The sequence below is a fragment of the Arachis hypogaea genome, chromosome 19, assembly GCF_003086295.3.
Source record: "Arachis hypogaea cultivar Tifrunner chromosome 19, arahy.Tifrunner.gnm2.J5K5, whole genome shotgun sequence".
NCBI lineage: Eukaryota > Viridiplantae > Streptophyta > Magnoliopsida > Fabales > Fabaceae > Arachis > Arachis hypogaea.
The window spans coordinates 139,158,908-139,178,414 of record NC_092054.1 but is presented as its reverse complement, the minus strand read 5'-3'; positions in this window follow the sequence as shown (position 1 = coordinate 139,178,414).

The following is a 19,507-nucleotide window of genomic DNA, read 5'->3' as shown; positions in this document are numbered from 1 at the left end:
TTGGCTTCCTTAGAAAATGGGGGACAGAAACAAAAGACAACTTTTAACCTCACAAGTCACAGGTGTGCCGTGTGCTGCAGACCACAGAAAGTGAGCTGCACTTTGGGCTTCAAATTTCAGTATCTGAGTAAAAAACCATAATCAATGGAGGGAGCGTGGGTTTTTGTTTTGGTGGGAGTGGTCTTTTTCTACTCTTGGGAACTTATTGAATTAGTTGGTCATGGGTTTAATGGCCCAATTGAGTAGAGACCGAATCCAAGTCCAAGAACAGAAGATGTATTTATTTGGGTAAAATATACTTCTTTTTTCCCTTTCTATGGTGAAGTATATGAAAAATAAAAAATATTTAAAATTTAATTTGATTTAATTTTGCCTTTTAATTTACAAATTTTTCTTTTTCTTTTTTTTTTTTACAATTTTATCTATTACTTGGTCATCATCAACACCATCCCACCATTGTCTCTCTATTGTCATCTACCATCACCCATGTTCCACTACCACTAGTTCACGATGTTGATGATGATGGCTGAGGGGTGGAGTAGGGGAAGGATTGTGGGGACGACGGTGATAATAATGGGAAGGATAGAAAGTATTGATAAGAGGCAAAATAATAATAAAAAAGTTATTAATCTTTGATTAACAAAAAAATTAACTATAAAAGAAAAATTGATATTTATTTTCAATTTTAAAAATAAAATTAAACAAAATTAAATGTTGAAAATAATTCTGTTTCTAAAAAGACCCAAAGTATTTGAGGCCCAAACGTACGCTACAGGTAAGAAAGGCCAACTTGATTTCAACGGACCTGGCCTAACAAACTGGACAACTTAATGGTTCGAACAGGGTCCAATCTTGATTCAGTAGAGAAATCTCTGATTTGTGACTCAAATGATGTAATTGCTGTTGGTTCTCTTCTTTGGGTTTCTGAGCCCACTCTCTCTGACAAAAAAAAAAAGGACAATCTTTTAAGAATTTTTAATTCAGTTTTTTATCCACACTTTACTAAAATACCTACTGACTTTAGTATCAGAGTTCCCTTCAGGTATTCCAACTGCAGTTCAAAGGTTTACGAAAGAGTAATTCCCTGATTAGTGAAGCACCACTCTTTGATTCATTTTCTTATCTTAATGAAGCTGTGGACATGGGAAGCAAACTAGCAAAGTATGCCATTTTTTGCGGTGACAATGATTCATGAGTCAGTCACATTCACATTAGAAACTACTATACTATATACTAAATACTATTATTGATCAAACCCTCTTATCATATTTTGTTTTGTAAATCTTAAACTTAATCATTTGTGGCGTCCTCAATTCCCTCATCATTAGATTCCCATGTCCTTGTGATGAATGATGAGGCATATATTGGAGATGGGCTTCTCACATATTAATCAAAGATGGACCCATCTTTTTAGGTTGATTCTGAGCCCGTCTCCCACGGCCCCTCTCACTCGCACCCTCCCCTCCTTTCTTTATATGCACTCATTCACTTCATCATTCTTCACACCCACTCTTTAGGGGTTTAAACAACAAACAAAGCAAATCAACTCACCTTCAACAACAAGTGGTTAACTCACTCGTCCACTTAGACAGTTTGAATTTTGCTTGCAACAACCCATTGTAGATTTGGTTATTTCTATGAAGTACAAATACTTCGTTGAATTGCCGTATCCGCGTGTCGAACACATTTCGGACACAATATTCATCGACACTCGTCCGACACGCATATCTGCTGTGTTCAACCGTATTTTAATAAAAATTTTAAATTATTCTCCAGACATGCTTAAACACACCTAAATATCATTACATGTCAGCGTCTCAAGCCTTATTCTTAACATGTATTCTTGAAATAAATTTAAAAATAGTATATAGTATTATTTGTTAAAATAAAAAATATTTTAAATACTTTATATAATTAAAATAAAATATTAAAAATAATTAAAAGATTAATTTATGTTTTAATATTAACAAAATATTAAAATATCATTACGATTTATTTAAAAAATATTTTATATTTTATTTATATACATATTTCCGTGTCTTATAAAATTTTAAAATTTGTCAGTAAACGTATTTTATGTCGTGTATTTCAATCACAATTTTATAAATATAAGTATAGAAGGTTAATGTACAAAATGATCTATAAAAGATCACGCAAAAGTTAATTTGCTCTTTCAAAAAGATGACTCAATTTGATTTCTAAAGAATATTAATGTGAGTTAAATTAGTCATTTCAATTAATTTTTTCTTGACGTGTATTAACGGTAGACATGTGAAATAAAATTTAATATGTTTTATATTCTTAACATGCCAGATAAAATTAAAACATATTTTGAGAATCAATATGATTTATTGAGTATCTTTTGACGAAAACGAAATGAATCTTTTCCATTTTTTTAATAATTAAAAAAATAAAGTATAATTTTTAATTTTTTAATATTTTTTTAGTTTTATTTATAAAATTAATAATAAAAAATTACACTCTTTTAATTATTAAAAAAAAATCAGCAAATTTATTCTCTTTTTGATGATCCAATTAAAACATCAAATCTTTTTGTTACTAAATTGACTCGGGCATAATTTTTTAAGGACTCCTAAATGTATAATAATTAGATGATATAATACTTAGGGCCGTTTGGAAACACCAAAAAGTTACTTTTTTTTACTTTTGACTTATAGAAAGTTACATTAATGTGTTTGGTACAATTTTTTAGATAAACTTTTAACTTTTCAAAAAGTTATTTAAGAGCTTTTGAAGAAGTTAAAAAATGTGACTTCTCCTATTTTCAAAAGCTATTTTATCACTCTTAATTAATGCACAACTTTAAAACAATGACTTCCATAATAACTTTCCAAACTCAAAATAACTTATTTAAAAGTTAATATTAATAAAAATTCTTATATTTTAAGCTCATTTTTTAAAAGAACTTATTTAAGAAGTTTAGCCAAACTGGCTTAGTATGTCAAATTAAAGTTAAAATAAGAGGGTATTTTATATGAAATTATGGAGCAATATATTTTTAAATTATTGATAAAATTTTAGATTAAATTATTTGGCCGGCAACATTGTTTAGCTTGACTAAGTATTATATTGTACTCATAATTTATATCTATAAACTAAATGGGGTTATTCACTTACAAATGATAATCTTCCATTTGAGTGTTTACTCCCAATTAAATAATTAAGATCACCCTTCAAAACCAATGATATAAAACATGTTAGCTGACTATTAGTTTTTCTATTGTTTCCTTATTTATCCAAAAACAAACATGATCACATTATTTCTGAACCAATACGGCATGTTGATTTAGGAATTAGACAAATGCGTGTTGAATGGTGCGATATACTCGGCCAAGAAACATTTTCTTTCAAATAATCAATTTTTGTTTGTTTGTGTTTATATATAGGGCTCAAATAATCAATTTAATCACGAGAGAAAAAACACCTAGTGCAATAATAAGAGGCCATTATTTTTTAGCGCACCGTATTTTCTAATTCGATAAATTAAGTATTAATTTATCGTAAATCTAAGTTCTATTTAAAAGTCAGGCATAAGTCAATAAATTATTATAGGCATAATATGAGATTTAAACTCCTAACACTTACTTAAACAGACAAATAAACTGATCAATCGACCAATCTAATTTGATCATAAGAGACCATTATTATTACATGGATAATGACTATAGATTTCAAATCAATTTTTTCTTTTGGGTGAATAATTTGTGTGGTAGCAACATCACCGATGTAATTTATTCTTTCATATAGCTAGGAAACAAAATAGTATGATGATGATTTAGCTAGGTTCATCATATATCATCTTCATTGGCCAGCTTTATTGCCCATATATGTCTGCCGAACTATAAATTAAATTAATTAAAGGCATATATAAATGCAAATTCAAAATAATTTCAAATAATATTTTTGTAGTTGTTGGAATAATATACAGCTGGAGAAGAAGCCATATGGTGTATTCATGAGTAGTCTTAAATTCCTACATAAGATAATAATCATTTTACTGTTGTCAAACAATGTTTTTGTTGTCTTAAAGCTTTTTGAAGTGAAACAATTTTGAATCTCCAAGTTAGATTATATTTGAAGGCTTCCTTTATTGTCACATCTCACATGCATCAACACTACTTGGCTAATCTTCTCACTTTTCACTTCATTTGTGTCATCATGCTTATCTTCTTTCAGTTGCTTCTTTAGCCGTATACAGTTTTTTTTCATCCTAAAAAGGAAAATAAGATGGGGAAAAATAATTAAATGAGAGAAATTCTTTGATTTCATGAGAAGGAAGGTTCAACAGAATATACTTGCAAGTGGATTAAATTTTTTTAAGGTGAAAAGATTGATAATGTGAGAAAATAAATATTTAATTGTTTTTAAAATTAAAACAATAGAATTTATATACGATGAAAATTATAAATTTAATAATAAATTTTTACTATATAAGTTTTTAAAATTAAAACAATAGAATTTATATACGATGAAAATTGTTTCTATCCATGATGACCAAATCCATGTTTTTTTTTTTGTGTGCTGAATATGTATTTTTTTTGAGGAATTATTGCATCAATCATATTGGATAGATTGAATAAGTTTTGATACATTATGTTACTATCAGAGACATAACTATTTGTATGTATTTTCTGTCGGTTTAATATTTTTTTTAAATAATTTTATGATAAGATATTAAAATTTAGTATAAAACAAATAAAAATAAAAAGAAGGTGTATAAAAAAATTATGCAAATTTAAATTGAGATTTTTAAACAAGAAAATGTATTAAAAATATAATAATTTATGTCTTTTTTTATCAATTTAAATTAAAAAAAATAATTTATAAGAATCACTCCATTCTAATAACTCAATCTTATTCCGACTCAAAAAATAAGATTACCTCGCACTTTATTATAAACTCCATAGAAATAGTATATCCAAAGACCCAAATATAATAGCTACCTTCTTGGTATCTTTAGAAACAAGATCCTTATAGAATGAATTACAAACATATGCAGGGTTTTTGTTAGGAAAAAAAAGAAGAAGGTAAAAACAAAGAAGTAAGTACACTTTTGTGATGTAGCTTAAAAGGTCAATAATTTTAACTTTAAAAAAAAAAAAAGATTTTTGAAAAGATATTATTAACTCAGCTTCTTGAAACTTTTATCCATATCGATCTTTCAATTAAATTTTAGTTGTCGGAAAAAGCTTCAAAGAAAAAATTGGCTCTATATTATGATTGAAAAAGAAGCTAAGGATAAAGTGGTCCTACAAGCAAGTATGCATATATGAAGATAGCAATATTATTATTTTTCTTTGTTACTGTTATTGATGAGCCACCGTACTCATCATGAGTTGTGTGGAAATTAATGCATCTGATCCATGATGATGATAAGCTTCTAGATTCTGCCTTCTTCTCTGATCTTATGATCCTCTTTACAACAAAATGCTTAATCTTCCATGCATTGTACTTCTTATGTTACAATTTTTTAGGGCCAGCTTTTGTTAATTTTCGATTTTTATTTTTCTCAAAATAGCATAATATAAGTGATTTAATTTAGATTTTAGATGTGAGCACGTAATATTGGACTTAGGACATGATCATTTATATACACGATAAAATTAATTAGATAATGGTATACGATTCTTTGTAATTTGATCATTTTTATAGTTAAGATCTAACTAATATTAATATATATATTTTAATTATTTTGTCGCTCTCTATAATTTTATTAAAATTTCAATAAGGTCTCTATATTTTTCTTTTTTAATTGAATCTCTATACTATTTTTAATTTTATAATTAGATCATTTCTGATGTAAAATATATTCTGTTTTTAAGAACCTAAATCTTTGACCACATATTTTTTTGGGAAAAATATTTCATTAATTTTAATATTTTTGATATAAAAAAGACCTAATTACAAAATTAAAAACGTGTAGGGACCTAACTAAAAAAAATATAAAAACCTAATTAAAAATTTGATAAAATTATAAAGACTAACAGAATATATATATATATATATATATATATACAATTTGAATGGCTCACATTATTATCTAATTTTCTTGACAATAATAAATTCATCACATGTGACCTTGAAAGAGATTATTAGATAGAATAAGTATTTTCGAGTATTAAATTTTTACATAAATATTATCTTTCAATGACTTAGTTTTATTAAAGATATAATTATTTATATATTTTTTTCTATCAATTTAAATTAAAAAAAATGGTATCATGATAAATTTATATAATAATAAAAACTAATTATCTTTTTATTTGTTGGTGTTTCAAATTCCTGAAATTAGAACTATAATATTTAACATCCAATATGTATATTATTGAGGATTCCAAGTAAATTAAAGTTTTATGTGTTTGGGTTTAAATTATGGTTGTGATCGCAATTATGATATTGTGATCCTCACATGTGAATTATAAACATTAATTTTATTAATACAATTATGTCATAATTAAATAACAATATTAACATAGTATACATTAGTCATTGTAATCAATATTGTTTAGTAAGTATTTTAAAATAAAATTGAAAAAATAGTATAAGATTTTAGTGTACATGCATCTCAAAAAGAAGTACACTAATATTTCGATTTTGGATGAGTGTATTTTTCATTTCAAAAGCAGTATGATATATCCAATTTTATTATGAATTATTAATGGAGTGAGGTGTAACACAGAAGAGGGATGAAAGGTGCAGGTGAATGTTGTAGACAAAAAATGATAGTAGCAGTAGTAGTTGCAAAAATGGCACTGTAATTCTATAAATAAAGCTTTGTTCTTTATGTACCTCAATATATGTCTTGAAAGGATACACATAATATATGTATATGCACGACAGCATCTACCTAACATTATTGGTCTGAAAATCATATATGAAAAAGTGGTGACAAAATGATGATATATATATATATATACTACTATATATAATTTAATTTGTTATATATATATATATATATATATAGCTACATTCCTAACTGCCAGTCAATATATGTAGAAAATCAGATGGATATATATATAGTGTCTCTTGGCACCATTAGAATTAGAAACAAACAATTGTTACGGCATGCATGCATTTGTCATCATCACTATTAAAGTTGTACTTTTTTATTATTATTTACCTATTTCTTGTATGTTAATGTTTGATTAACTATATCATATATTCATTATAACATGTAGTAAAATTAAAACAAAAATGTTTAGTAACAAAAAATTTAACTAAATATAATTAAAATTAAACTTGTATTATCTAATATTTATTAATTGTTGCTAGAATTAATAAATATTAAATAAAATAAAATTGAGTTATTTTTTTATCTTCTTAATATTATTGAATTAAAATATACCCACTAGAGGCATGTTATTAACGGAAAATAATTAGGTTAAGTGACGAGGTATAATTATTATTGTAAACATGGCTTAATTGCTCTAGGAAGAATGAGAATTATATTTCATAATACCATGATCAAGTTAAATATTGATTTAACTTTTAAAATCATTCGATATTCGATATTACGTAAGCCAAAATTAATTCTAATAATTAATTTCATTAAAAAAATTTACAATTAAAAATAATGTTATAATTTTATGTAAAATTTTGAAAGTGTGTTTGGGTCCATTATTATTTGAGACCACTACATACGATATAAAAGAGATCGAGTGGCATATATAGTTCGTTCTGACAAAATCTTATTCAAAGAATTGTAATACAATATATATAGTGTCAACGAATAAGTTCATTGAAAAAACAAAAGCTAATGAGTAGTGACCAGTGATTATCATAACGCTGGACAAAAAGAAACTATTCATCAATAACATATATCTTCACTTTCTATAGGCAGAAAATTAAGATTTTGGGAAAAAAATCATTACGAAATAGTTCTATATTCATTTTTATTTTTGTTTCTATGTAGATATCTGGTTTTGAGATATGGTTCGTAATAAAATTGTGAAAGAATAAAAAAAGAGAGGAAGAATATTATATTTTGTATTTTTTGATTGATTGAATTGAATTGTAAACTATGAAGGTAAAACTAAATATATAGAACATTATCCTATAAAAGATAAAAGCAAATAAAGATAAAATAAGAATAATTAAAGATAAAATAAAGAAAAGATAGGATAAGATAATAAAAACTAAAATTGTAATTGAATTTATGTATTCTGTTGGGTTGAATTTGTGGGTCACGAGACTTCTTTATTATTGTCATAGATTAAGGTGAAAGAGTAGTTTAATAGTTCGTCTTATCCAGTGTTTGAATTAGCCTTATCTTTGAACAAAACGAAATATACGTCAGTTCTTCAAGGAACAGTGGCGATATGCATCTGCAAAGGTACTCCAACGTTCAAGTCAATAAAAGTGTAAAGTAATAGAAATGATATTCAGAATAAATAACGTACCTGTAATTTAGTGAGTCACTTGTATTTATAAAGTAAGTTGATTTGTAAGTAGTCATTTGTTTTCTTCAAATTTGTTTGGGGTTTGTTTTTCTAATTGTGCGGTAACTGTTTTCGACTTTTCATGGATTGTTCCATTGGAGAGAGAATCTCGCTACGTAGTTTATCTCATTTTCTGTGAGTTCAGTTATTGTTATAGGTATAATCGGTTTGGGTAATGGATCAATTTCAGTAATAAAAATTATTTTAAAGTTCAGGGTTAATATAGATAAAATGACATAATGACAAAATTATATTTTTTGCAAAGTAGTTGAAGCTGCTAAAATTTTCCATAAAAAAGTTGTAAATTTAGATTTTCATAAAAACAAAAAACACTCAAATTAGTCTTTAAAATTATTACTAAAAAATAGTATATTATTAACAAATTTTGTTGTTACTACCGACGAATATCATTCGGATAAAAACCTCATAAAAAATGTTATGCTAATGAATTTTTCTTTCTGTGGGTATGTTATTCCTTTACTTATAGATTTTTCTTTAGTAATTGGCTGTCAGATTTGGCCAAAATAATCAACTTTTTTTATGAATGTTATTTCATAAAGTTACTAATGGATTTTTCTTTGGTTGTGATCATTGATCAATGTTATCGACGAATTTTTTCGACAGTTAACTTATAAAATTGATCAAAATCATCAAAGTTTTTGATGGATTTTCTTTCAATAATAATTGTTCATTTTATCGACAAATTTTTTTTTTCCGAAATTTTCTTACAAAATTATTAGTCAAAATTATTAGTCAAAATAATGCTGCAGAATTTGAATCGGAGAATGAGAAAAGAGTAAAAGTGTAGAGTGAACTTGAGAGATATTCAAAAATGGAATTGTGATTATGGTTAATCTCATTTACTTGCAAATGACTAGTTCTGTATTTGTAGATACCAGAAAAACTAAACCACACTAATTTAGCACTCTTCTAACTAACTTAATGTTATGAGTTGGCAGCCTCTAACAAACTTCAGACTCTAACAAACTTACGTAACAACTCTACTAAATTGAAGATATAACTAATTAGCTCTATGAGCTGCATAGCCTTATCATCCAACAGCCTCCCTGAAGCTTGGAGTGCATATATCAACCAATCCAAGCTTGCGATAGAACAATTCAAATCGTCCTAGAGCTAAGCTCTTTGTGAGCACGTCTGCTATCTGCTCTCCACCGGATTGGCAGTAATATTAGTGAACCATCTTGTACTCTATCTCTCACTGTATGACGGTATGCTTCGTTCTTTCGTGAAATACAGGGTTGGCGGCTATATGCATTGCAGACTGGTTATCACAGTAAATAGTGATCAGTTTGCTCAGTGGGGTATGAAAGTCTCAAAGTATGTAGCTTAGCCACCTTCCCTCACATGTTGCCAAAGCCATAGCTCTATACTCCACTTTCGCTAATGATCTAGCAATTGTAGTTTGCTTCCTACTTTTCCATGACACAAGAGATGAACCCAAAAAGAAACAAAATCCAAAGACGGATCTCCTTTGTGTCTGGACATGTCCCCCAGTTTGAATATGAGTATCCTGTGAGCGACAAATCTGATGAGGCGGCAGAGAACTTTATTCCACTGGCTGGTGCACGCTTTATATATCTTAAGATGTGCAGGGCTACTTTGAAATAATCTGTTATAGCGCAGTCCAAGTACTGGCTCAACTTGTTGATGGCGAATGAAATGTCTGGTCTTGTATTTGTGAGGTACAGCAGCCTCCCAACAAGCCTGCACTAAGGAGTCAAGTCAATTAATGTTGTGCCTGAAGATTTGGACAGTGGAGTTGTGTAGTTTATTGGCGTAGTTGCAGGCTTGGCATTTTTCATTCCAAATTCATGGAGGAGATCAATAGCATATTTCTACTGATTCATGACAATTCCTTCTTTGCTCCGTGCAATTTTAAAACCCAAAAAGTACTTAAGTTTACCTATGTCCTTGATGTTGAATGTATCATCCAACACCTTTTTCATCCGATTATTCATGTTATTTTCAGATAAAATCATATCATCCACATACACAAGAATGCAAGTAAAGTCATCTCTGGTGCCTTTGGTAAAGAGGGATGTATCTACATTGGATTGAATGTACCCTGAAGTTTTGAGAACTAAGCATAATTTGCGGTTCCATTGACGACTAGCTTGTTTGAGCCCATAAAGAGATCTTTCAAGCTTACAAATATTGCTGGGGGAGTTGATAAACCTGGAGGAACCTTTATATAAACTGTCTCAGGGAGATCACCATGTAAAAAGGCAGTGTTGACATTAAATTGGTGGAGAAACCAACCCTTAAACGCTGCAAGTGCCAACAAAACTTGAAGAGTATACATTTTTACCACAGGACTGATGTGTCAAAGAAATCAAATCTAGGGATTTGAGTATAGCCTTTTGCAATGAGCCTTGCTTTGTGTCTTTTCACTGTCCCATTTGCTTTGAGTTTGGTTTTAAAAACCCATTTGCACCACACTGCTCTCTTTTCTTTAGGTAAGGATGTAACAGTCCAAGTTTTATTTGCTTCAAGAGCATTGAGTTCTGATCTGATTGTCTCTTTCCAACAATCATGTTGAATTGCTTGTTCATAACTTTGAGGTACAATGATAGAATCAATAGCTAAAGAAAGAATTTTGGAGTGCAGGTGAGAAATTATCATAGGACATGTATTGAGAGAGTGGATATCTTGTCTTGAAAGATGATTGAGATTCATTCTGAGTTGTTGTACTAGTTTAAAAATATTAGAAATCAGACAAATATGCTGGTGATTTTCTAATCCTGGCCTACATGATCTCCTAGGAGCTGAAGTTGGTGAGACAATGGATGTATGAGAAGAGGGAGGAACGAGAGTTTGAGTATGATTAGTGTGTGTATCATGAGGTGTGTATGAGGTGGTAAGATGTGATTGTGAGTGAGGTGTATGTGAAACATGATTTGGTGTGCTAATAGCAGATTCTGTAATATGAGGTGGTGTATTATTTGTAATAGGCATAATGGGTGTATATGCTGATATGAATGTGTCGTCAAAGAATAAAGCACGATTATTTGAAATTTGAGCATTATTAGTAGATGAATTGTTAGTGAATGAAGAGTCAGGGGCATCTTTAGTGTGAAAAGGAAATTTCTTTCATAGAAAATGATATTTCGTGATAAAAAAAAGTTCATTAGTTTGCAAATCCATAAGAAGATACCTTTTAGTGCCAAACTTAAAACCCAAAAATACAGCTTGTTTGGCTCTCTTTTCTAATTTGGTTCAGTTAGCAACTAAAGTCGAAGCAAATTCCAAAGAACTAAAAATTTTAAAATATTTGATGCAAGGGAGTTTATTAAACATGACTTGATAGGGCCTTTTAAATTCAGAGAGGAGTTAGGAATTCTATTAATGACATGAATGGCATGAGCAGTAGTTAAATGCCAAAATTTTTTAGGAACATTACTTTTAAATAGAAAAGCTCTTGTCATGTTTAAGATATTTTGATGCTTCCTCTCTACTATACCATTTTGTTGCGGAAATTTCACACAGGTGGTTTGATGTAAAATACATTTTGAGTTATAAAAATCATACATGATAAACTCTTTACCATTATCTGATCTTATGCATTTCACTTTCTTTTGAAATTGAGTTTCAATCATTGTGATAAAATTTCGAAGCAAATCAGAAATTTCTCCTTTGATTTTCATAAAATAAGCCCAAGTAAATTTACTATAATCAGCTATTATAGTAAGAAAATATTTATGGCCTTTGATTAGGGCTGGAAGTGAGTCAAGCCAGCTCATGAGCCAGCTCGAGCTCGACTCGTTAACAGCTCGATAAGCTAAGCTCGTGAGCTGGTGAGCCAAGCTTGAGCCTGAAATTGAGCTCATAAATTAAATGAGTCGAGCTTGAGCTTGGATAAGCTCAGCTCATTAGCTCGTGAGCTGGCTCGATTATATATATATATATATATATATATATATATATATATATATATATATATATATATATATATATATATATATATATAACAATCTTAATTATTTAATATTTATATTTATTTTTTACATATAATTTTAATATAGGACATAAATAAAAAATTTATAATTTATTGATAGATAAACAATATATAAAATTGATCTTTTCAAATATTTTTAAAAATATATAAGTTATAATTTATTGATATAAAATTATAGATTATGTATCTATGTTTCTCTTATTTGAGCCAGCTCGTAAGCTCGAGCCAGCTCGTGAGCTTTTGGTGAGCCGAGCTTGAGCTTAAGAAATAAGCTCGATTGTTAATGAGGCGAGCCGTGAGCCAAGCTCAATTTTCGTGAGCCGAGCTTGAGCTTGGCCTAGCTCGGCTCAGCTCGGCTCACTTCCAGCCCTACCTTTGATAGATTGAATTGCTAAAAGTCCCCAAATGTCAACATGCATCAAATCAAAACAATTTTCAGATTTATTAATACTTGTAGGAAAAGGAATACGTTTCTGTTTTGCAAAATCACAAGGTGCACAAGGAATGTTTTCATTATCATAAATAGAAAAATCATAAGCTTTTTTTATTATGTCTAATCTCTTAGAAGAGATGTGTCCCAAATATCTCTAAAAGTAGAATCTGCTGTAAGTGCTGCTGTGAGTGCAAGTACAAATTTATTGGTGAAGAAATGCAAATTCAAATCAGTGTGAGTTTTGAATTCCAGTGTATAGAATTCAGCCTTGGCTTCATCAATGCCAATCATCTTCAAGTTCTTCCGATCCTATATCTCACAATGCAACTCGTCAAACAAGAATTTATATGGTAAGTGTTTTGTGGCTTTGGAAATTGAAATTATATTGAAAGAAAAGGATGGAGCATAAAAAACATTTATGAGGTTTATATTATTTGGAAAAGAGACTGTTCCACAAATGGTGGAAACAATCTTTGAACCATCTGGTAATTGAAATATAATTGGATTTATCTTATAATAATTTTTGAAAAATTTTAATGAAAAAGAGACATGGACAGTAGCACCACTGTCCAAAATCCAATCATTTAGTTTCAATTTATGTTTGGCGAAGGAAAGAATGTGGTATATACCTAGGGATGGGACATGTGCCTCAATTGCCAGTTCTGAGTTATGAACAAGATCCTCTTCACAATCCTGGAATAATGCAATGAGAGTTTATTTTTGCTCTTTGAAAAATAAAGAACTTAAACTGTTACTATTCTTTCTTGAAATAGAGTTACTAATTTTCTCAATTTTATCATCAGTAGTGACATGATTTATGGTTCTTGAGCTTGAATCTTGCTGGTAATGCGGAGAAAAACCATGCTTGTGATAGCATGTGTGAACCAAGTGGCCAGTTTTGCCACAATGAGAGCACTTCTTGATCATTCTTTTTCCTCCTAAGCCACGGCCTCTACCTCCACGCCCTCTCCCTCTTCCTCGAACGCTCATGTTGCCTTTATTAGTATTAAAGTTGCTGTCAATTAAAGCATTCACCAACATCTTGCGTTTTAGATGATTTGAACTTGACATACATTTGCCTTTCTTGTTGCAATAATAATAAAAAAATAGTATTGACATTAGGGTGTGGTCTTATAAAGATTATTTGTGATCTCACGTTTTCAAATTCTTCATTCAAGCCTCTCAAGAACCTAACCACCTGTGACTGTTTTTTGTATCCTCTAACAATCTCTAATCCACACGTGCATATTCCTATACAATTGAATGATGGAATCATTTGAAATTTTTCTGATTCTTCCCATAGTCCCTTCATCTTTGTAAAGAATGAAGTGATTGACAAATATCCTTGTCTTGCTGAGTACATTTGTTCTTCCAATTCAACGATTCTGAACAAATTTCCTTCGTAGAATCTGTGCTTAAGATCTTTTCACAACAGATCTTTCCACAACTTTGATGTCACATTACACCACATCACACTTTGCAAAATCTCACTACTTAAGAAAGCATGCGACCAAAACAGAACAAAGGTGTTGTATCTATTCCAAGCTTCAAACGTGCAATCAAATTTCTCGGATTTTGGTAAAGATCCGTCTATGAAACTGAGCTTGTTCTTTGTCTTCAGTGATATCCAAACTGATCGGGACCATGAGTGGTAATTCAGTGTAGTTAGAGGATTTGGAGTGAATGAAATACCTGGATTTTCACTCGGATGAAGGTAGTACGAATATGCACGATCTTGCATCAAATTCGTGCTTGGTTTCGCAGATTGAGGGATCTGCCCTTGCATCATCGCTAGCTGGTTCATCAATTGAGCCAAATTTTGAAGATCTGAGGCTGGGAAAACTTGAGTTTTCATGTTTTGACATGGGCCTTGCTATGGATCAACCATACTTTCTGCTAATTTGTTAAAGTTAGACACAATTGCAGATTCTCAATTCCACGATCTCTCTACCTTGTAATAGAGAAGATCCACCAAGGTGTCACTGTTTGTACATTCACGCTCACCGCACCATGATAAAATCTGCTATAATGTTGCAGAATTTGAATCGGAGAATGAGAAAAGAGTGAAAGTGCAAAGTGAACTTGAGAGAGATTCAAAAATGGAATTATAATTATGGTTAATCTCATTTACTTGCAATTGACTAGTTCTATATTTGTAGATACTAAAAAATTAAACCATACTAATTTGACACTCTTCTAACTAACTTAGTGCTATGAGTTAGTACCCTCTAACAAACTTACGTAACAACTCTACTACTCTACTAATTTAAAGGTACAACTAATTAGTTATATGAGTCACATAGCCTTATCAAATTATCATCTAATAGTTTTTGACAAATTTTTCAACAATAAAATATAACAGAATTATGTTTTCTTATTTATTTTTCTCTCGCCAAATAAAGTTGTAATCATACAAAATAATTATAAACCATCCAAATTTTAATTTGGCATATTTTCATCCGATTTCCTTTTAAACTTAAATTAGAATTTATATAATAATTCAGAAAACAAACCTGACTCATATTATCAAACCAATAAAAGAAAAGTACTAAGACAAGCAAGCCAATCCTAACCCCAAAAACAAATGTATGTATTGGTACATCATGTTTAAGGAAACACTTAAAAAATATTTTGAAATTAGTTTCATCTTTATCACATTAAAATTAAAGTGTACAAAATAATATATATTTATACACAAATAGTTTAATGATTGATATTTTATGTACATGTAGTATTTTTTTTATAATTTAATAGTTTCTTGCGGTATGTGATTTAATTTTTGAAAGACTAATAATTCAACGAGTTAGTTTGTAAAAAAGAAAATTTTCACCCTCTGCCTCTTTATGACCTATCTGGATCCGTCATCTGTCCTCACTACTACCATATTATGGAATGAAGCAAATTAAACAATGCTTTGGATTCTATATCGTGTAATATAATTTGGTCAACAAATATATAATGACCATATAATTTATATATATCTACCTAAGTTGCTTGCTCTCGGATCCCTTCTTGTTAACTCAGAAATTGAAGTTTAATTAGTCAAACAATCAACTGAAATTGATCACTATATAGATTATAGTTTAACAAATGAAAAGGGGTTACACGAAACAATTGGACACAAAGTAGAAGCTAAGTAATTAAGGCAGTGTTTGTTTTCAAGGACAGGACACTGAGACAAGGACATAGTGACACAAAATTATGTTTGACAAATGAGACATGAATAGTGATATTGTGTCCAGAGACACTGAATTAGTGTATTTTATATCCATCTTGACAGAAAAGATACAGAGACACTAATAAGGGATGCAACTTATTTTTTATTTTTTCTTTTATTATTTTTGTTAATTTTTTATAATTATATTTTTTATAATTATATTTTTCTTCTTAAATTTTTTTAAATAAAAAAATTAAAAATAAATTAGATTTTTATAATTTCTTCTAGTTTATCACTAAATAGAATACAAGAACACAAAATTTTGTGTCTCTCTCCTTTGTGTCTTATTCTCAGTGTCTTGTCTTGTCCTCTTCTAAAAAACAAACGCAACCTAAAAAAACATATTTTCAAAACATATGATTGATGATGAGATTAAATAGTAAAAACAGAAAATATTTAAACTAACAACAAAAACAAAAGCCAATAATGATGCACTTATATATGTTAAGAAATAACATACATTTTTTTTACCAACGAAGTTAGATCGAATGATAATCAACTCGAAATCGCTTAAGCAGATCTCGAATTCAAGCTAAGTTTAATGTATACGCAGCTAATCCCACTGAAAGACTCACCCACCACAATTAAGTATTCGACCCGTCGGGTCGAAGATCCGGATATCGATAACAAAAAATAAACATATCTTTAAGAAAAGATAAAGAGTAATTTCGTTGCAAATTGTAAAGTGGTAGTTAGGTAGGTAAAGACTATGAATGTTGTAAATTTGTTTTTGTACCGAAATTATAATCATCCTAGGGTTCTGGGAAAGCCACCAATGCATGCATGATCACATTCTTCGTAATCCTGTGCACGTGTGACCTCGATTCAGATCTATAGATAATATAAAGTCAAAACTAAACCCCTAAGTTAGGTACGGATTTGTGATTAGTAGTTAGTCTTAGACTTAACTTTAGGATACATAAGGTTTTGATTGCCTCATTAAAAAAACAAAAAAAAAGAAGGCAAATTATATATGTAAAGAAAATTGTTGCAATTAGTATCTTGCAAGTCACGGAACTCACCAAGTATATACGATCCTCTTTGAAATAATATTCTTGTTTATCGCCACTATAAGTATATTTTATTAGGAACTAATAATTGTCTAATAATGACCAAAAAAAAAAAATTTTTCCCACCAAGAGTTGAAGGACTACTCCCCTCACCTTCAATTTTTTGTGTCTTCAATTCTAATCTTCTTAGACATTGTTGATAAGTTTGTTATCATGATTTAAATTTATATTTATGATTTAATTTGATTTGTTTATATATTAATCTTAAAACAAAAAATATTATATACACATTAAAAATCAGCCATTATATATTTGTATATAAATGTATATGTTTAATTTATTTTTAATGTATTTTATATTTTAAAATATATTTTATATAAGTAATTGGTTTGGTAGTTAATATTTGTTGTTTTTAAAACTAGATTTAAATTTTATATTAATTGTTATGCATATAATTAGAATTCTAATTACCTTCAATTAAAATTGGGATTTTTTATTCATATGTAAATAATTCAATTGTTTTATTTAAAAGTTAAAGTCTTGAATTATTGGATAGATAAATTATTTTCCTTACACGGTACACACATGCCATTAATGTGATCTAGCTAGTCACTTAAATACCACTATATAAAGAAGGACACAAAAAGTGAAAGGAAGCAATAATTAATGATGAAATGTGAAAAATTCTCAAAGTAGTTAAGCGGGCCAAAGACTAAGGAAGCCGTATAACTATGTTTTCTACCAAAAACTCTCTATATTATTATTTGGGTTTGGGATGGAACTTATATGCACGTGTGACCATGATAGGCAAGTAAAAGTAAAATCGACGTGTTAACACATTTCGATCATAATATTCATTTGAGAATGTAGTTATTTTTGTTTTAATAAAAAAATTTAAATATATATATAATTATGTATAGATATATGTAGTTTAATTTTATCTTTGATTGATACTATTGAATTTTGTTAAAATATAATATATTTTGTTAATATTAAAAACTATTTAAACTTTTTTTATATAATTATGAGTTTAATTATGAGTTTCCTTATATCACTAAGGACTAAACTCCTAATAATATGGATGACCTAAATTATTAGATTGTGCGGGTTTGGACTACTTGTAGTTGGGGCTGGGGCGATATGATGCTTTCTTCTTTCTCTAATTTCATCACGCCTCGGATTCCTCATCACAGGTTCATAATTAAAAACGGCGGAACCAACTTGGGATGAAATTAACTTTAATTAATTAATTAAAAAATAGATTTGTTATAAAAAAAATCAATCTTTCACTTAAATAGGGATAATCTCGTTTACGATTATTTTTAAATTTTTTCTAAGAAAAAGAAAGCTTCACTTGATAAAGTTGTAATTTTATCACTATTTTTGTCATATTGTCTGCCACCGTATTTACATTTTTCATAATCAAAGAAAAGCCAATACGCCTATTTCAATGCATAATATCCCTTATTTTGAGCACTAACGGATTAATTAACTCAAAATAATCTTGATGATTAGTAACAAGATTAAACGCTTCTACATAATCCGTCTCACAAATAACATCTCTTTAATCCACATCCCAAACCAAGAGATATCCTCTCCAAATAGCAAACAACTCCTCTTGAAAAATACTATTATTCTCAATCATTTCCAAACACTTTCTTTGCCAACTCCCATTACAATCTCTAATAACTACTACAAGAAAATGGAACATTTATAACAAAAATTTTGTATCAAATTTAAAATTGTTACAAAAAAATAATTTTTTGTAATAATAATTAGTGATTGTTACAGAAGAATAATGTTTTGTAACAACATTACAAGTTATTACAAAATATCCTAATATTTTGTAACAACCTTTTTTTTTGTTACAAATTATGTTAGTTTTAGTAACGGACGGGTGTTTTGTTACAAAATATTGTAACAAAGAATAAAGAAGTTACAAAAATTCGAAATATTTTGTAACAGAATATCTTTCTGTTTCAAAAATTTCAATTGTTTTGTAATAAAATATCTTTTTATTTCAAAAACGCCAATCATTTTGTAATAAAAAAATTAATTTGTCACAAAATTTAACATTGTTTGTAATAAGTTATTTGTTTGTCACAAAATGTAAGTATATATTATAATAATTTTTTTTCAAAATATTAAACACTTTGAGAGTCAGAATAATTTTATTTTGTTTCAAAAATTAAATTTTTTTATATATTGTTTATATTCATTAATTTTTAAAAATTATAAATATTATTTTATATTCTTTTAAAAAATTAATATATAATTTTTATTAATAATCAGATTTTTAATGTTAACTAAAAATTAATTTGTGAAACTTAAAAAAATTTAATTAAATTATAAATATAAACAACAATAATTAAATATAAAAGGAAAAAAATTAAGATACGAAAAGCAAAAATG